The sequence below is a fragment of the Rhynchophorus ferrugineus genome, unplaced genomic scaffold, assembly GCF_030347505.1.
Source record: "Rhynchophorus ferrugineus isolate W39M unplaced genomic scaffold, kcgeb_rfMv2 rfM1, whole genome shotgun sequence".
NCBI classification, from domain to species: Eukaryota; Metazoa; Arthropoda; class Insecta; order Coleoptera; family Curculionidae; genus Rhynchophorus; species Rhynchophorus ferrugineus.
This window is the reverse complement of record NW_027472580.1, coordinates 55450601-55468396: the sequence shown is the minus strand read 5'-3', so window position 1 is coordinate 55468396 and position 17796 is coordinate 55450601.

The window sequence follows — 17796 nt, the reverse complement described above, 5'->3', positions numbered from 1 at the left end:
GTGACGCTACGAGTATTGTAGCATTGGTAAATGAAGTCAAAAAAACAGAATGTGTGTCATATAAGCCGCAATCTTAGTTTCTGAGTACCTACCCTACTTCAAATAAAGAAGAATTTATGTTAATCATAATAAATGAAGGACAATATGAAATGTTAAAAAAATATAGCCATGGATTTATACGTGTATTTTCTACACACAAGCTTAATACATATCATATATCATATCATAATGCATATTTGAATTGCTTTTATTGAATGTATTGAAAGAGGGGTTTCCATACTGTTTTGGCATATCGAAGAGATTCAATGAGAAATCATTTAAAGTATCTTTAGTGCTAGGCTAGATATATTATTGAGTCATTTTAAAGATAAATGGATGCTTGCGTTTTCATATATTGATAAATAAATTGTATTTGTTACCTTACATGTATTTTTATTTTCTCTTTCTCATTTTAAAATCTAATACGTTTATAAAAGTTTAAATAACTTTATATTTACAAAAACTATAACTTTAGTTTGTTATTGTAATATTGTAATGTTTGTTATAAATTGATAAATAATTACATATTATTTTCTTTTCTCTTTTTTCTTTTCACAACTGAACGATGTTTATAAAACGTCCTTCATATTACATTTTTTATATAAAATATATATATTAGGGCACGAAAATTATATAAAAACATTTTGTTGGGCCTCAACAGAAATATTAGGTTCTACGATTTCAGGTTAACTTGTGAATTGAAGATAATTTATTCTATTTATGTTATATTATTCAAATATACGAATAATTTTAAACAACTGACAACGTTGCAAACTCAAAGTCTTGTGCGCATGCGGGGATTCTCTATAATTAGACTCTTGTCTCTGCGCCATCTCTCAGATAACATAATAATACTGCCGATCGCAATATTGGTCCTACTGAATTGGTCTAGTTGATGCTTAACAACTACCTCTCCTATGTTCAGAAAGTTCGCTAAGTTTGCTCTTCCGGATATTACTAGGAAGGCGAAATCGTATTTTATCATGTAGCTATTGGCTCTGTTTCGCTATTCATTAAATGGCCTTTTATGATCCTTTTCTGCTTTTCGCTCAGTTTGTTCAACAATTTGGATCATTCGTTATAATTATCGGCTCTGAATTCACAAATAAGGCACTGACTTGCCAGATATATTACTAACAGTCCATTAAGATCAAATCACGTCTTATAAACGTAAAATCACGTAAAATGTATAAATACCATTAATTTAGTAAAAAGTAATTTTATTGTACATATTATATAAGACAAGAAGAAAACCAATATCCGTGCTTAAGAGCTATATTTTTCCTTATTAAAATTCGAGCAAAATCAAATTCCTAATGCGCTGTTTGTCAGTTACCATCATAAACTCTACTTTTCACATGAATTATATAAGATATGTAGTTGAGTGTTCCAACCTTGCGTCAGATCTGTTCTATATACAATTTTAAATAAGAAAAATCTGTAAATGTTAATTAATTTACTTCATCTTAATACATTGAATTAAAAAGCTCATTAAAGATTAATGGCTAACAAATAAAACCGTAAGCCTCTAAACTAAATAATTCCGAAAAAGGCACACGATTCAATATGAATAAAAAATGTGAGATAATAAAGTGAAAAATTCTACAAAAAACGAACCAGGCTGTTTTTATAACAAAAAATAATAAATGACACCTTAAAAGACTTAAAACAAAGTCATAAATGTTCAGTTGATGTGCTGAAGCCGAGAAATGTTTAATAAAGAACAAAATAAATTATAAAATACCTTGAGAATTAAAAATCGCCGAAAGAAAATAGGAAAGTGTTTCAGGAAAAACAGCCGGTGGAGAAGGTCTCATTTCGCCGACCCTTTTATTTGCACAGCTGCAATAAAAAATGCCCTCTGATGTATTTTTTGTCCATATTTTACATTATTTTAAATAAACGGCTCAATATGCATAAGAATCATGCAATTTTTGCAAAACTCTGATTTCTTAATTTAGCCACCCTTTATATTTGTTCAAAGTAACCAGACAATCAAAATTTCTTTTGTTCATTTGCTCATTGAAGCATACATTGTTTTATTGCTTCAATTAATTCTGATTATTCAACTCATAAATTGTTTCATTATTATCATCAATTGAAATCCGGTGCTCAAAAAGATTATCTAGTAACGAATCGCCTCAGGACCTCGAATTTTCTTCCCCAAATTTCAGCGCTAGCTTCGGATAATTGGCCGCTTATTTATCAAATCGCTCTCTATGATATTCGTCCATGCCTTTTCGGGAACTATATCTTCCATCAAAAAGGTATATTTCGCCACAGAACTCTATGAGGAATTCGTCACTTTTTCAATTTATTCACTCGATTGACAGGTATGTTCAAACCATTTCATCTAAACAAATCAGCTGCAGGAGTTATGATTCTACTCTGTACTAATTATATCAGTCGAATTTTTTTAATCCAAGCTCAATAAGAATCATATAGCTTACAGAGGTCAGACCGTAAGTGTTCAAATCTAGCCGCACATAACAACTGGCAAAATAAGCGTTCAAAATAGTCGGACTTTAGTCATCATTGCTCTTCAAAACTCTTGCAGTTTAGCCGATTCAGATTATTACTTCAGCAGTAGGTGTCACTTTCTTCCTCTATATTACCGTATATTAATGAGGGTAATTACCGTAAATAGTAAAGGTAACATAGGCAACCTTAAACATTTTAGTTATATTAGTTTCATAATTGAACTAATCGTCCTTGTATATATGTCGTTATCGCATAGAAATTTGAGGCTTTACAAAGGTTTCCTTCCTAAAGTATTATTCCAATAGTAACTGAACAATAACAAGCAATAGTTTGATGGAGTACATCTTTCAAATTTATCCCAAAATAAAAGTCATTGTGGTCTGTTTTCGTAAAAATGATTCTTAATAACTAACTGAGTGATATTTTAAACTTTTTAATATATTCAATGTGTTCTAATGTAAATTATTACTTTTCCATAATACTACAAGCAATCGTAGCACAGTACAAATATGATGCTTAACAAAACAGATATACTTATTACAGTACTTAATTTTAATATAAAACTCAGTACCAAAAAAATGAGAAACCGAGGAAGTAGCGAGCGAAAAATACTATTTTGTATAAAAACTATCAATTATATGTCGCATACTGTGTTAAATACAGTGATTTTGTTGCGTTCTTTACTACTAATATGAAAAAATTCCACTGAACCAAATTTTAATAGAACTCGTGCTCTACTCGAAGTCTCGAATTTGTGTATAAAAGTGGATTTCGATATGCAAAAACTACAGATAATTTTGGGCAGCCAAAAGATATCAGTGAAAATTTGAAGTATTGCTCGATGAAGACACATAAGAAGCACTTACAATTATCTAAATTATTTACAATTTACTTGCCCACAGTAAAAAAGTATCAAGAATGAGAATCACTTTACAATTTAAAAGCACAGATTATATTAAGAGACATTTTGTGTTCATGTACTATTTTAAAAAACTTTTTATTAATTACTAATTTAATTAGCTATGACATTGTGCTGAAGATTTTCAATATTTTTACAATATGAACATAGTTTCAAATTGATTATAATCTAACTTAATTAAGAAACTCCAAGTACCAAAGTTTCTCAGAAAATGCTCAAAAAATTGACGCACACATAATGTATAAAACGTTATGTACTATTACTTCGTTTCAGAAAATATTTTCAAAAAAAAATTGAGATCAAAAGTTTAGTTAATGGAAAAACTTTCAACTCATTGAGTATATCGCCAAAGTCAACACAGGAAATAAAAGAGAAAATGTGAAAACTTTAACATAACTAAAACAAGAGTTCATATTCAAGATATTCTTAAACCTAATAAAACATAAATATTAACGAGAAAAATAATGTTACCTGTCGATATCTAAATGAAAAATATTTCAAACTTTTTAACTCAAATAATATGTTATGTTGACACAAAAGTTACCTATTTATATCACAAAATTAAATAAAATGTTTAATAACACAGGAGTTAACAAAATTAAATTGTATATATTTGTTATATATAAACTTAATATCAATGAAATTATCAATTTTGCATCCTATAATTGCCTTGAATTTTTACGATCTCCTTTGAAATTGAATATAATTCTTCTTGAACGGTGATTCTTAGTTCTTGAATAGAGGTAAATAAATGGAGAGCTAAATCTCTAACTAGAATACGATATTTAAATGTTCTCGATGCTGCTAAACGGGACTACACTAATCTAACAGCCTAAACTCCACACTGCTTCTCCAAATATTATGCAATAACATTATCGCATATTAGTACACATTACTCCTGTACAAAGAAAACTACCTAATGTTTTCCATCATATAACTTCATCAATCTGGATAAAAATCTGACTTAATTATTGTACCTGTCTCAAAATAACTCATAATTTATTCATTGACTGTAACATTCCAATTTAACCAACTTCCTATATCAAATCAAGAGGCGTCGGTAATTCAAACGAACATTAAAGATACTACTAACTAATATAAAATCAGATTATTACTTCACCTTTTTGGATCAATTAGGTATCAAAAATATATTTCAGTATATATACTGTACATACTAATATATAGCCTAATTTCTACGCCTTTGTATAGTTGAGATTTTTACACTCTCGTGGTATTTTATTGTATCATTGTCGAAATCCAGTATTTGTACATGCGACAATTGTTAGTTCAAAAAACACCTTGAACAAGAAACAATTGCCGTCGTAGTCAGATTTATTCTCACAATGGCCATATATATTTATATGTATTTTTACATTATTAGCAATAGTTTTGTTACATATTAGCAACACTGCTTCCGGTTCCCTAAAACGACATGTATGTATCGCTCAGTTCACATGCCAAGTGATTGGGGACAATACCAAAGAAGTAACCAGAATACCGAAGAAATATTCAGAAAACTGCAATATGAAAGTAATAATATGAATAAGTGCTGCCATATGGAGAAAACGAGAGTAAATTAGTACACATTGATTCCATAAAGTGTGAATATATCAATAAATATGATTAATACTAGTACCCCATACAGTAATAAGTATTTTGGGGTGTATTATTATGCAAAAGTACATGAAAATAAAAGAAAATAATTCAAATTACTATTCAAAAATATGTATTGGGTATTTGGAAGAAGATCTAAATTATACATACATCCATGCATCATAAGTTGCTACAGAAGCAGATACTAAGGCCTATATGGACCTACGGAATTCAATTATGGGGATGGTCTGAGCTTTATCAAAATAATACAAGTATTTCCAAATGCTACAAAATATTGTAGATGCCTTACAATTCCAATTATAATAGAGGGAATGTTCACAACAAAACATGAGAAAAACTCCACTCCCATGTAAAATTTCAGCAAATGCAATAACTCCTGAACAACACTGAATTACGACGCAGCTTTCATAGATACAATCCGAATGATGCTGTGTTGCAGGTGTAAAATTAAGTGCACTAAAGGCAAAAAAAATTGACCTACAGCCCATATATTCGGGTGTTCTGCAGGGCAGTGTTCTCAGCCCATTGTCATATTTTATGTATACAGCTGACCTACCGACCTCACGAAACACTACTGTAGCAACATATGCTGACGATACAGCGGTATTATCATCACACGAGGATCCAATATCAGCCACAAAAACCTCCAACTTCATCTTAACAAAGTCGAATAGTGGTTGAAAACGAGACAAAATCTACCCATATGACATTCACTCGTTGCAGAAAAACATGTCCCTCAACTGAATAATCGTGAACTTCCGCAAGCAAATAGCGTTAAATACCTGGGAATGTATTTTGATCGACGTCTGACTTGGAAAAAAAATATAGTGACAAAACGCAAACAGCTTGGGCTTAAACTAAACCAAATGTATTGGCTGATAGGACGTACATCTAAATTATCATTAGATAACAAGGTTTTGCAGTATAAGTCAATACTTAGGCCCATTTGGACCTATGGTATTGAACTGTGGGATACAACTAGCAAATTTAACATAGATATCCTCCAGAGGTTTCAGGATAGTGTTGTGAGTCATCGTCGATTCCCCATATTACCTATACAACAAACTAACTCAACGCGATATTCACCTAGAACCCATAACGAGTGTGATTCGAAGTTCTAGTGCAAAGTACTCTGAAAGACTATTATTGCATCCTAATGCACTCGCCAAACAGTTAAATGTGCGCGATGACAGTGTTGTGCGTAGGCTCAAACGCAAACTACCATACGAACAGGTTAATAGAAACACAGAGTGAAATTTATAATTTCTAGAATAAGTTAGAATAGTCATTAGAATAAGTTAGGATAGTATCTAGAATAAGATTTAGATTATAAATTGTACAGCAGATCAGTTACTCAAATGATCTTCTACATGTTAGGATGGTTATATTATATAACGGAAATCAAACAATAATACTTATTGCCCATGGGCAGATTGTTGACGTTCCAAGAGATTAATAAAAAAAGGCAAAATGACTGAAAACCTTTATTTTATATTCTTAGAGACTACGTAAGGGCCAATGAGTCTTCCTAGACAAGTAACCATAGTATTTGGTTACTAGTATTAGGACGCCAACGCCTAGCAATAACATATTAATAAATTTTAAAAAAGCGTATGCATGCCAACTCTGGTGATGGTGTGACGATTATCAAACCTGGATACTTTATAATTGAAAGGACATTGTCAGAAAAGAAGTTTACAAAAAGAAACTTACTATCCGCACTGCTGTGGTATTTAGCTGGACCTCTCTTTCGCCTCACTGGTCAGATGATGAAGTTCTTACCATGACTAGAAAATTTACCATATTTCAAGATAATAATGTGCCCGTACACACAATCGAAAACGTTCAGTCTTGCCTTGAGATGCAGCAAAATATTACCTGACCACTTCCCTGGCCAGCACAATTACCAGACCACAAATAAAATTAAACATTACAGGAAGTTTTAGAGAAGAGAGTGTGAAGTATATTTTCATCTATAACGACATTAAATTAATCATTTGATCCACAAAATTCCGTTGAAAATATTGTATAAACCCTAGGAATCTATTTCGCGAAGGATTACAGCTGCTTTAAAAGATAAGTAGTGGTTCAACGTTTAATTAATAAATAAATATTATATATATGTTATGTATTCATATTTTTTTTCATTTTCTGAAAATTACCAAAAATCAAAGGTCCTTAATCAACGTTGAATCATCTTTTAAACATCTTTTAAATAATAATATGCACTCGCTCCGACAAATTACAGAATCAAGAGCAGAGAGCGAACTATAGATTTCCATATCCAACATCACTAAGCAAATTTACGGATGTTTTGGTAGAGGAATGAGGCAACATTACATTGGAAACTATTCAGACACTCTACCAATCTACTCAATCTATTCAGAATTGCAAAACAAATGGTGGATTAATACCCTATTAATTAAAAATTATTTTGCATATGCCAGGTTCCATGTTATGCTGTTCACCCTATGTACATCTTACATAACTAAATAGTATTTCCAATTTTGTACCATATACAGATGTGTATGTCTTACAAAGAGGTTCCATCAAAGTATTAGCCAGATCAATGACACAATGTCTGTTGAACCAAACATTTAATACCTAGCAATTAATAATTAATTTTTAGATAACATTTTAAATAAACTATTTTTTGTTAAAATTAAAACGACAAGTTAATTGTCAATCTCGTTAAATTAATTCAATTCAATCTTTTTAAGAGACAGGCTTTATAATAAATATAACCTTACATAAACGTACAATTTCGGTATATATTGGTAAATGTTGGTAAATTTGCCAATAAAATTCTAGCTATATTTTTAAACCGAAATTTAGTTTACTCAAAAGTTTCAAGGCTGATAAACGATGAGATTGTTTTGTTTTAGATAATATATGGTCGACGATCAGATAAAAGCAAAAATGTTGATGAAATATTTTATTCTAACATTAATTTCTTTCCTATCGTCTGAAGGTTATGAGCACTATAATTTATTTTCTTAATTTCTTGGTATCGAACATCTTTGTTTTCATGCTTAATTGCCAAATACTTCATTATTTTGATCCAAAATATAAATATATTATTTCAATTATTATGTGTATGTATTTTATTATTATACCAACAGAATAACATGATTACCAACATATTATTACCACCATATAAAATGCTATTCAAAACACTATAACAAACATACTTATTATATCCAGTTACCTTATGAGCTCCATAATACATTATTCAAATATAATATTTTATGTTCTATATATAACCATACTATTATTATTTTATTATTACATTATGAAAATTATATACTTGTATTACAAATAACAAACAAAATGTTTCGAAAGGTGTATAAGGGTGAATAAAAATGAAAATTAATATTTATTATTAATTTATAATATTTAAAAGTCACTTAGTGATATATTAAAAAATATATTGAAAAGGCATATGTTAGTATACTAAAAAGTGTTCCTATCTTAAAATAACTCGACCATGTTTGCAAAAAAGGTTTTATTTTCAAAAGTAATTTAATTCATAACATTTCTGAAAACAATTAAGTTACTAATATATAAATTGAAATACATGGAATAGGCAAAATAATATGAACAATAATATAATATATCTTGTTGCACGTTGGCAACACTGCTTCCACGTAAATAATTCGACGAGTATGTATTGCTCAGTTTACAAGTCTTGTACATTATATTTCAATATATTAAACGCTCTAGCTCCGTTACGGTTAGAACAAGTGATCAATGAAACCTGTGATCGCTCAAAGGTTGTTTAACGTTTCACGAGCGACAGCTACGGTAATGACAGTATTCACAAAATATGATAAAATGTTATCTACAAAACCTTAAAAAATACAACATTATAAAGGAATGTGTCCAGGCAACATAAAACTACCGAAGCAAAAGTAAGAGCGGAACTTTCACTTCAACATTTACTTGAGTAACATTGTTTCGACAAAAACAGTAAAGCGGAAGGTATCCATCGCTCATAAAAGCTAGACAGTTGATTGGAAGAATGTAGTATGGTGGCATAAAACATCGTTTATATTGGTTCGTACAAACACTAGGGTTTATGTATGAAAAATCCCAGAAGAGGTCTGGAAACATCCGGACAGTTCCATTTTGAAATTAATTAATTAATAAAAATTAACAAACTGTTTGTATTCAATATAGTTGAGTTCATAGGCATGATTCCATGTTTCATATAAAAATACTCCTTGGATAATAAAAAAACACTAACTAAAATTTTTACAATTTATGGTGCATTGTCAATGCATATTAAAAAAATATTTAGAAAGACTGGACATCTAGCGGTTACATTTGAAACTATCGTTATTAATTATTCACTTAACACAGCTAAATTTAGATAATGAAATAAACATTAGCACTATGAGCACGTTATGTGGAATACATATAAGTGTAAATAGAAAACCATGGATGGTTTGCCAATTCAGCTCCACTAGGATACAATTAACTTATGATAGCTAATATTAACGCTCACTAATCCTGTTTTAATTACGTCATATTATCGTATATAAATATGTCGTTTTTCTAAAAGTTTAAATTAAATCTTGAACCCAATAGTCTACTAATAAATCCTTTAATAGAAAATATTAAGTTTTAACTTTGTACACTTCTCCATATAAACTTTAACTATGTCATACTTTAATCATGTCTAACTTATCTCACGCTCCTTCGTGTACACAATATCCTTGAAAAGGGAAGATTATCACAATATTAAATTTAAAGTTTATTATCACTTTATAAATTAATAGTTTAAGAAATATATTACTATGCAATATAATAAATAAGGTTGGGTCGATGGGATTAATATTGGTTTTAAACACAAATAGATATTGTAATTATATATCCAAATATTATGTCACCATTTCAAAACGTGTGCATATGGTGAGTTATGCGATTGGTCAATACAAGTAATTAAATATGCCTTGTTGCATTGCCAGTACCTTCAAGATAAATATTAAACTTGAAATACAAAAGTTTTTTGGTCAGATTGAATGTAGTTGAATTCTGTGATTGAATGTTATTAGCAGATTCGATATTGCTAGACCCTCAATACTGTGCGAGAGCGATGTCCAGAATTCAAACATATATTGTAGAACACTAATCCACATCCGCATCAATTTCATATACATATTCATACAGTGAAGGTGGAAGCGAATTCAATCTTTCGAATCACAAATAAAAGGAAGAAAAACGGACGTCGACGATAAATTTACTTGTTATTACATGTAAGAACCTTAAAAGTAAACGTCCTCGAAACGTGAAAGAGATCCATATCCCAATCTGTTTAAAGTGCAAATGAGTCACTTACCAATTGTGGCCACGAACGTCCTTTTTTTAAAACCAGTGGCCACTATTACCCAAAATCGAAACCGGCTACATGGAAAAAGGCAATCAAGGTTATTGCTTTTAACTTCAACGGCTGGCAAAAACTACTAGACTTTTTTAAATAAATTTATTCAAAATTACAATTATATTTCTTTCTCTTTTACCGATAAGATATTATATAATCGATGAACATTTGATACTATCTATGATCATTTCATATACAGCAAATTGAGGCGATTGTACAGTTCAAAGAAAAATGTTGCTGAAAGTTTTCATGCACTATTGAAAACATATATTGAATATGCATGCTGTTCGACATTCAAAGTTCAAGCGGCTGAACGCTATTCTTCTTAGAAGGTGTATATAAGGTTATATTGCGCGATTGATACGCAAGCGATCGAAAGGATGTGTTTATGTTAAGACTGAATAGTGCGACGACTGATACGTCTAAATAGACTTGGGTTATATTACAGTAGAGTAGATTTAAACCCCCAGTATCGTTCTGTACCGTCGTTCAACTAGTTCCGTCACTTATTTCCGTCAAGATATAATTAGATATAATTTTATTAATTATTACTTTAAATAGTTCAACAATCTTTAACTCAGCAATCACTTAATGATGTGATTTCCTGTATAAAATATCTTATTCAATCATGAGATCGGATGGCGTCCAACGCTAAACAATGCGAAATATATAATGTGTATCTCAAGACTAATAACATACAGGGCTAGAGAACTCCTTGACGAAACTGATGAAGATAAAATTAATTTACAACATAGCTCTACTGGCGAATATATTGGCCAACAGATAAAAACAAACAATCTGTCTGTTGAATATTGATACAAAAATTTGTCGGGCAGATGCAGGGCATACTTTGATCTGTAATAATGTAATAACATGTAATAATAACAGTCTTTTCACAAATACTTAGTCTCTACAGTGACTTGAAACTATAGTCTATTCAAAATAACAGTGGTCTCACGTCATCAAGATGTCGTATGAATTGCCTATCGCAATTTATAAATTCGTTTTAAAACTAGACAATATTTTCCTTCTCATTTCATTCCAGTTAAAAAGAGATACAATACTGTCTGGTATGTTCGAACATGTGACCGAATGAGCCTACAAAATTCTGTATGTCCATATAGGTTTCCAGTTATTTTTATGTATTTTTATTTTGTATGTATATTTCATATGTATTGATAAATGAAAATTTTGATTGTAGGTGAACTATCATTGACTTTCATTCTCAGTGTTCATTTCATATCAATCAGTGTTGCATTTTTCTAGTTGCTACTTCAGCATTTAGTTTCCAATAGCAAGTATCGCAGTGTTACCAGTAAATATAGCCCTAGTAATATTATCGAATATTTGTTCATAAAGCCATACTAATATGCAGGTATTTTATTTCCTTCCATGATTGGTTTTAACCGTTTTAACAGGAGTTTTTCAAATATTTCAAATATTACAGGGAGCAGTGAAAGTGGCCGATAAGATTTTACTTTATTTGGTGGATCTCCAGGTTTAATTAATTTCAGCCATTTTCCAAATATCCGGGACAAAATAATAATCCAACCAAATAATCAGAATGCAGCATTAATCAAGTTTGTGAGTTTTATAATTTCCCATCTTATTTTAGATAGTAGATTTTCTTCGTAGTAGAGTTTATTCGGTTATTAAGGCATAGCCAGGTGTTTTTTTTTTGATCTCTGTATAGTAACAAAACTAATTGGTCGATATTTCGAGAATAGCTAGATCATTTCTCAAAACTTACACTTCCGAAAATGATTATCCTAGATATATGTTTGGTATATAACAGCTCAATTGAAAAGTCCCCGGCCTGACACATAGATGGCGCTACTAGAATTAAATCCATATGTTTTAACCCTAACTCTCAAAAGATGCGTGTATAAATTTGACAGCTATCGGATCATTACTTTGTGAATTATAGCATTTTGAGTGAAGCAACTATTGTTATTATGAAAAGAATAGATAAAATATAGGATAATAGGAATTTTGCATGTTGATAAAATATTCCTTTTTGAAGGGAAAAATACAGTTGAAGCAAAAACTTTGCTTGTTGCCGAGTTTTCGGACACTGCCCCAGGAAAATCAACCATCAACGATTGGTATGCTAAGTTTAGACGTGGTGAAATGAGCACCAAAGACGGTAAACGCGGTGGATGCCCAAAAGAGGTTGTTATCGACGAAAACATTTAAACTTCTGTTCTCAGATCTCAAAAGAATATTCGCTGGGAAGAAATTTTCGTCGAATGAAGAGGTGATCGCTGAAACTGAGGCCTATTTTGAAGCAAAGGACATATCGTACTACAAAAATGTTATCGAAAAGTTGGATGGTCGCTATAATCATTGTATCACCCTTGAAGGGAATTATGTTGAATAACAAAACAAACTAATTTTGCGATAAAAATGTGTTTTACTATGTTAGGCCGGAGACTTTTCAATTGAACTGTCAACGTTTATACATTAATATACGTTTATTACATTTTTGCAGATTATTTCAAATATAATTTAAAATCTCTGTAAGAAAAAAATTATTGTTACTCTAACCTTGATTTAAAAGAAAAATTGAAATCATTAAAACTATGCCTTTCCTTTTACTGCAAAATAAATCCTGTCCGTTTAATGTCACGGCGTTTTTCGAATTTCTACTAACTAATGAATTTACTGAATATATTTTCGAGCTCGTTGCTCTTGGCGAACCACTTAAACCACTAATTGATGAGTTGGTTGATGAAGTGCTGGTCAATGGGCGAAAAGCTCGCTAAGTACGTCTAACAGACTTCGTTACCTAATTTATTCTCTTTTTTGTAGACCCATTTTAGGATAGAATTTTCCTAATTTTGAATAAAATTTTCCATTAATAATAAATTATATTAATATGTATGTTTTTAAAAATCAGCAGATTTATTTATTCATGTCAAATGGTATTACAGATTTTCTATCATATTTAGAGTCACCTTTTTACAAACTAAAGCTTGATCTGGACAGAAGATACTTTTTAATGTGGACTTCGAGCCTGATTTATCTGATCAATTTTATTTATTTACTACTAACTAAAGATCCAACAGCCTCTCGGGCTTTTTAATGTAGAAGTTTACAAATTTGTTTTACAGTGTTGGCCAAGTACAATAATTATAGACTAGATCTCAGTAGCATACAATGTATATACGAGTATAACAAATCAATGTATATATAAAAAAGTCTTTATTAAATAGTCGGTTTCATTATTAAGTAATTGATGTGCCATGACATCTATGTACCATTAGTACCCTACAAGTAACAGCTACTGTAATATTGGTAGCTTAATTTAATTGTATTAAAAGTTTCGCATTAGGACCGATAGGTTTAATATTACCTAAATATTGAAATATGTGAACTTAACATACATTAAATATAACCTTCACTTTCAAGGTCATTTTAATATTGTTTCAAGAATAAATGTACCGCTTCTTTTTTTTTTCTATTTCCTTAATAAAATCCCGTTGCAGTTTTAAAGTTTTGCTTATACCATATCACATATGTTAAATGAAATTCTTGTAGGAAACGCCATGCTTCTCTGCTGTTGGCAACTAACCAAATTGCCTTTTCCTCGCTTTGCTGGCAATCCCTATACACTATCATGAGTACCGGACGTTCCTTGATCAGGGAACGCTATTTCAAAACCACGCAGAAGTGGTGGACTTTCCTGGTGCTAAAATATAGTAGTACGTCCTCGAAGTATTTTACAGTTAATATAGCACTAACATGCCGAGCTCAGCAATAATAAACCAATTTTTTTCAAAATTTTAATCACAACTTTTAATTAGTTATCATCATTTCTGGAGCTGTAGTACCGTCTGATTGTACTCGTACAATTGTTGATAACACTTGTTTAATTAAATTAATTTTGAACATGACTACTCTTTCCTGTTATAACTTCAGCATACACAATATCTTTTAGTCTATTGGTCGTTTTCCCTTATCAGTAATTATGTTATCCGTGTCCACTATTGCTACCTCTACAATCTGCAGGTTAGTTTTATCTTAATATATAATTTAATAGTTTATATTATTATAATATATTTTATAGTATTTATATAGCATATATAACTTTTTATCTATAGCTATTAATTGACACTGTATAGATCTATTTTTCAAGTAATTATTTTACAAGGAGATATCCCACTTATCAGCTACATCATACTTCTCTTTGGCTCTGTCACAGCCTGACTATATATTTCTATATTATCAACCCGGACCTGTGTGCACTCTATATTACCTACCGGGGCCGGACACCTAGTTTTCTAGACTGTCCTCTGACATTATTATTACGTAATGCTTACGCCTAATACACATCCAAACTGCTATCGCCAGCAACGAAGCTAACACATATAATATCAAGATAAATTAATAATCATATATATACTGCTTTTCTTGGATCACAAATATCTAAATATATTGCAACAAAACATAATTTAGGGAAGTAATATGTTATTATTCCATTTTAGTATAAAACTGTAGAGGAAACATCATAATTAACTTCCAAAACTTGATATTCTTAATCTACCAGAAAATCTTAATCTTAATCTTAATTCTAAATTCTAAAATCCTAATCTCTAGAAAAGTAATTAAGTAAAATTGAACGAGTTGGTTACTACATTAAATGTTATCCTTTCTACATTAGATCGCTAATGTAAAGGACGACGAAAAATTCTAGATAAAGTTAAATTAACTAAATCCATAAAAATTAATAAATTTTTTTTATTATTTCTAGAGAAGTTATGTAAATGATAGTATTAGGAAATATGACCTACTATAAATTGCTAAAATAGCAGTAAATTCTGGCTAATAAATATAATAGATCACAATTAATTCCTTTGAAATAACTTAATAGAGCCAAGTGATTCTAGAATATCCGAATAACAACAAGAAGTAGAAAAACATTTAAGAAAATTGTACAGCTTAAAATTCAATAACATTATATATAAAAAAAGCAATTGAAAATGTTATCGTATTTCATTTTCGGTTTGAATCCTTCATTAAATACATTCGAAACATCTAATAAAGTTGGAATCCTTTTTGGAGAGAATTTTAATTTCTTTTTTTCTATCTCCCCGTTTTTAATCAATCATCGCCAACGTCAAATAAAAACAATAAACGAATTGAAATTTTCAATTAACGCTATATCGATCAGAACAGTGGTACAGAAGCGGGGATTAATTAAATTATATATAGCGTCAACCTTATTCGAGAGAAAAAGTTTCCTAATTGATTAATTTCAGATTAAAAGTTTGTGCTTTTGATTTGGACCTCCCTGATGCATCAATGCAAGAAAAGGGGATTTAATTGACCCCTTAATTACTTGAAAAAGGGAGTTCGTTTTCAGCGAATTTATCAATGTTATTAATTATTATCCTGTTTAGAAAAATAAGTAGGCGTAAAAATTAAAACGTAGTTTATTAAACATTTCTTGCAGTTGATAAAACTGCTAACAAGAAACATTATTTAATGTTTAGCGTCATTTGCTACAAAAACCTCAAAATTTTCTCTCAGAATAGCCTTGTGTAGTGGGTAAAATTTCAAAATTCGTTGAACTGAAATGTGTGGCCAACATCCAGACATGTTTAGCCAAAACTCACTAGTGTGTCCATATTCTAACATACTGTTAATATTCCTTAATGGCATACTTATTGTCCTTCCAGTTTCTCTTATGTACACTTGCCCTCACCTTATACACATGTGTTATCTTTAGAGGAGCTTTAGGGTCACGAAGCATTTGAAACAACTTCATGTGCAGTTTAAATATAATTTTGATTTAACTAAACTAAAATTAACTAAAATTATAGGTTTCCATTTTTTCCTTATCAATCGATAGAGAAAATCTAATATTTAAATATTGTCTTTTTAAATAAAAGTTTAAAATAATAATAATGGTTTATAGAATGACAGAAACTGTGAACTTCTTTATAAACAAAATGAAAACGAAAAGAAACGAGAATTTTATTTTTGGATCCTGATTACTAGAACGACTAAGAATTCGTTTCAAATTTTTCTGCATTTACGTAAATCAAAGTTAACTGGATATTATATTGTACCAACATTGCGACGTGCTTCCTTTGGTGCTATATACTTCAACTTTTTATAACATTTTTGAAATGTATGATTGGCTAGAAGAGCTAACGCGTTATTCGTCTTATTTATCATCAAATAAAACTTCTAGATATTCTCCAAAAACCGAATACTTTAGAATTCTTTTCCAGAAATCAAATTTGAACTGATCAGTAACATTTCAACAAGTGAAATCGATTTCAAAAATATAAGTGAATGATATCCAAGAATGTACAAAAATAAATAAACCATTTACATTACATTGATTTTAAATCCTGAATCAGTGTCTACCGGCTCAATAAAATATATTACTCAAGGATCTGTTCTCAGTTTTACATTATTTGATATTGCAATAAATTCCACATTCCATAGCACAAACCTCTTTTATTTTTCGTAACTCCCTTTTATTTTTAGCAAAGTTTAAACTCTACATCCAGTACAATGCAGAATTTTCTGGATATCATCACTCAATGATCTGCCTCATCAGGTTTTTAAATTTCAGCTTCAAAATCATTTGTCATCCATTTTTGTATAATTAGAAACTATCGAAGACATCACTCCCTCATTATGAGTAATAATTTCACGCCTAAAAATAATCTGCAAAAATAATAATCCTCAGGATGGACTGGTACCTCTCCCGGAGAAAGCGTATCGAAGACGTTAAATCTAAAACAGCTAAAGATCATATAAATTTATAATCAAGTCCAAATTAGATTATGGCTGCTTCTTATATAATACAGCATCTATCATTCAACTTAGTCCGATAACTAGCAATGACTTACTTCTATAGAACCCTTTAAATATAGAAGAACGAAACTGGCTCCCAAAGAAAATATAAGAATCATTGCCCAGACTGGTAACAGCTCTGAACTCATAGATATTTATCCATGTAAAAATAAATTTATAAAAGCACCATCACTCCAAAGGATAAACATATTTCATCACAAAGCCAGTATGCTTCATATCTGAGCCGCCGTCGACTTTGCTCATCTTCAAAATTAATTGGACATTGGCCACGTATAATAAACGAAATTTGGGATCATTAGTGTTTTAGAGATAACTCCTTCAAACCTTGTCAGAGTACCCGAATTGTGTGTTGTTTATACGGATGACTGTAGGTCCTCTATAAGAATAGATGATGCAATACATCATAAGTCTCAAAATAAGATCTTTAATCTGCCCTCTATTTTCACAGTACTATAGCTGAAATGTTCGCAACCGAACATTAGAACAAAATAAACGAAACCTTGAACCTTATAATATTACTTAATAA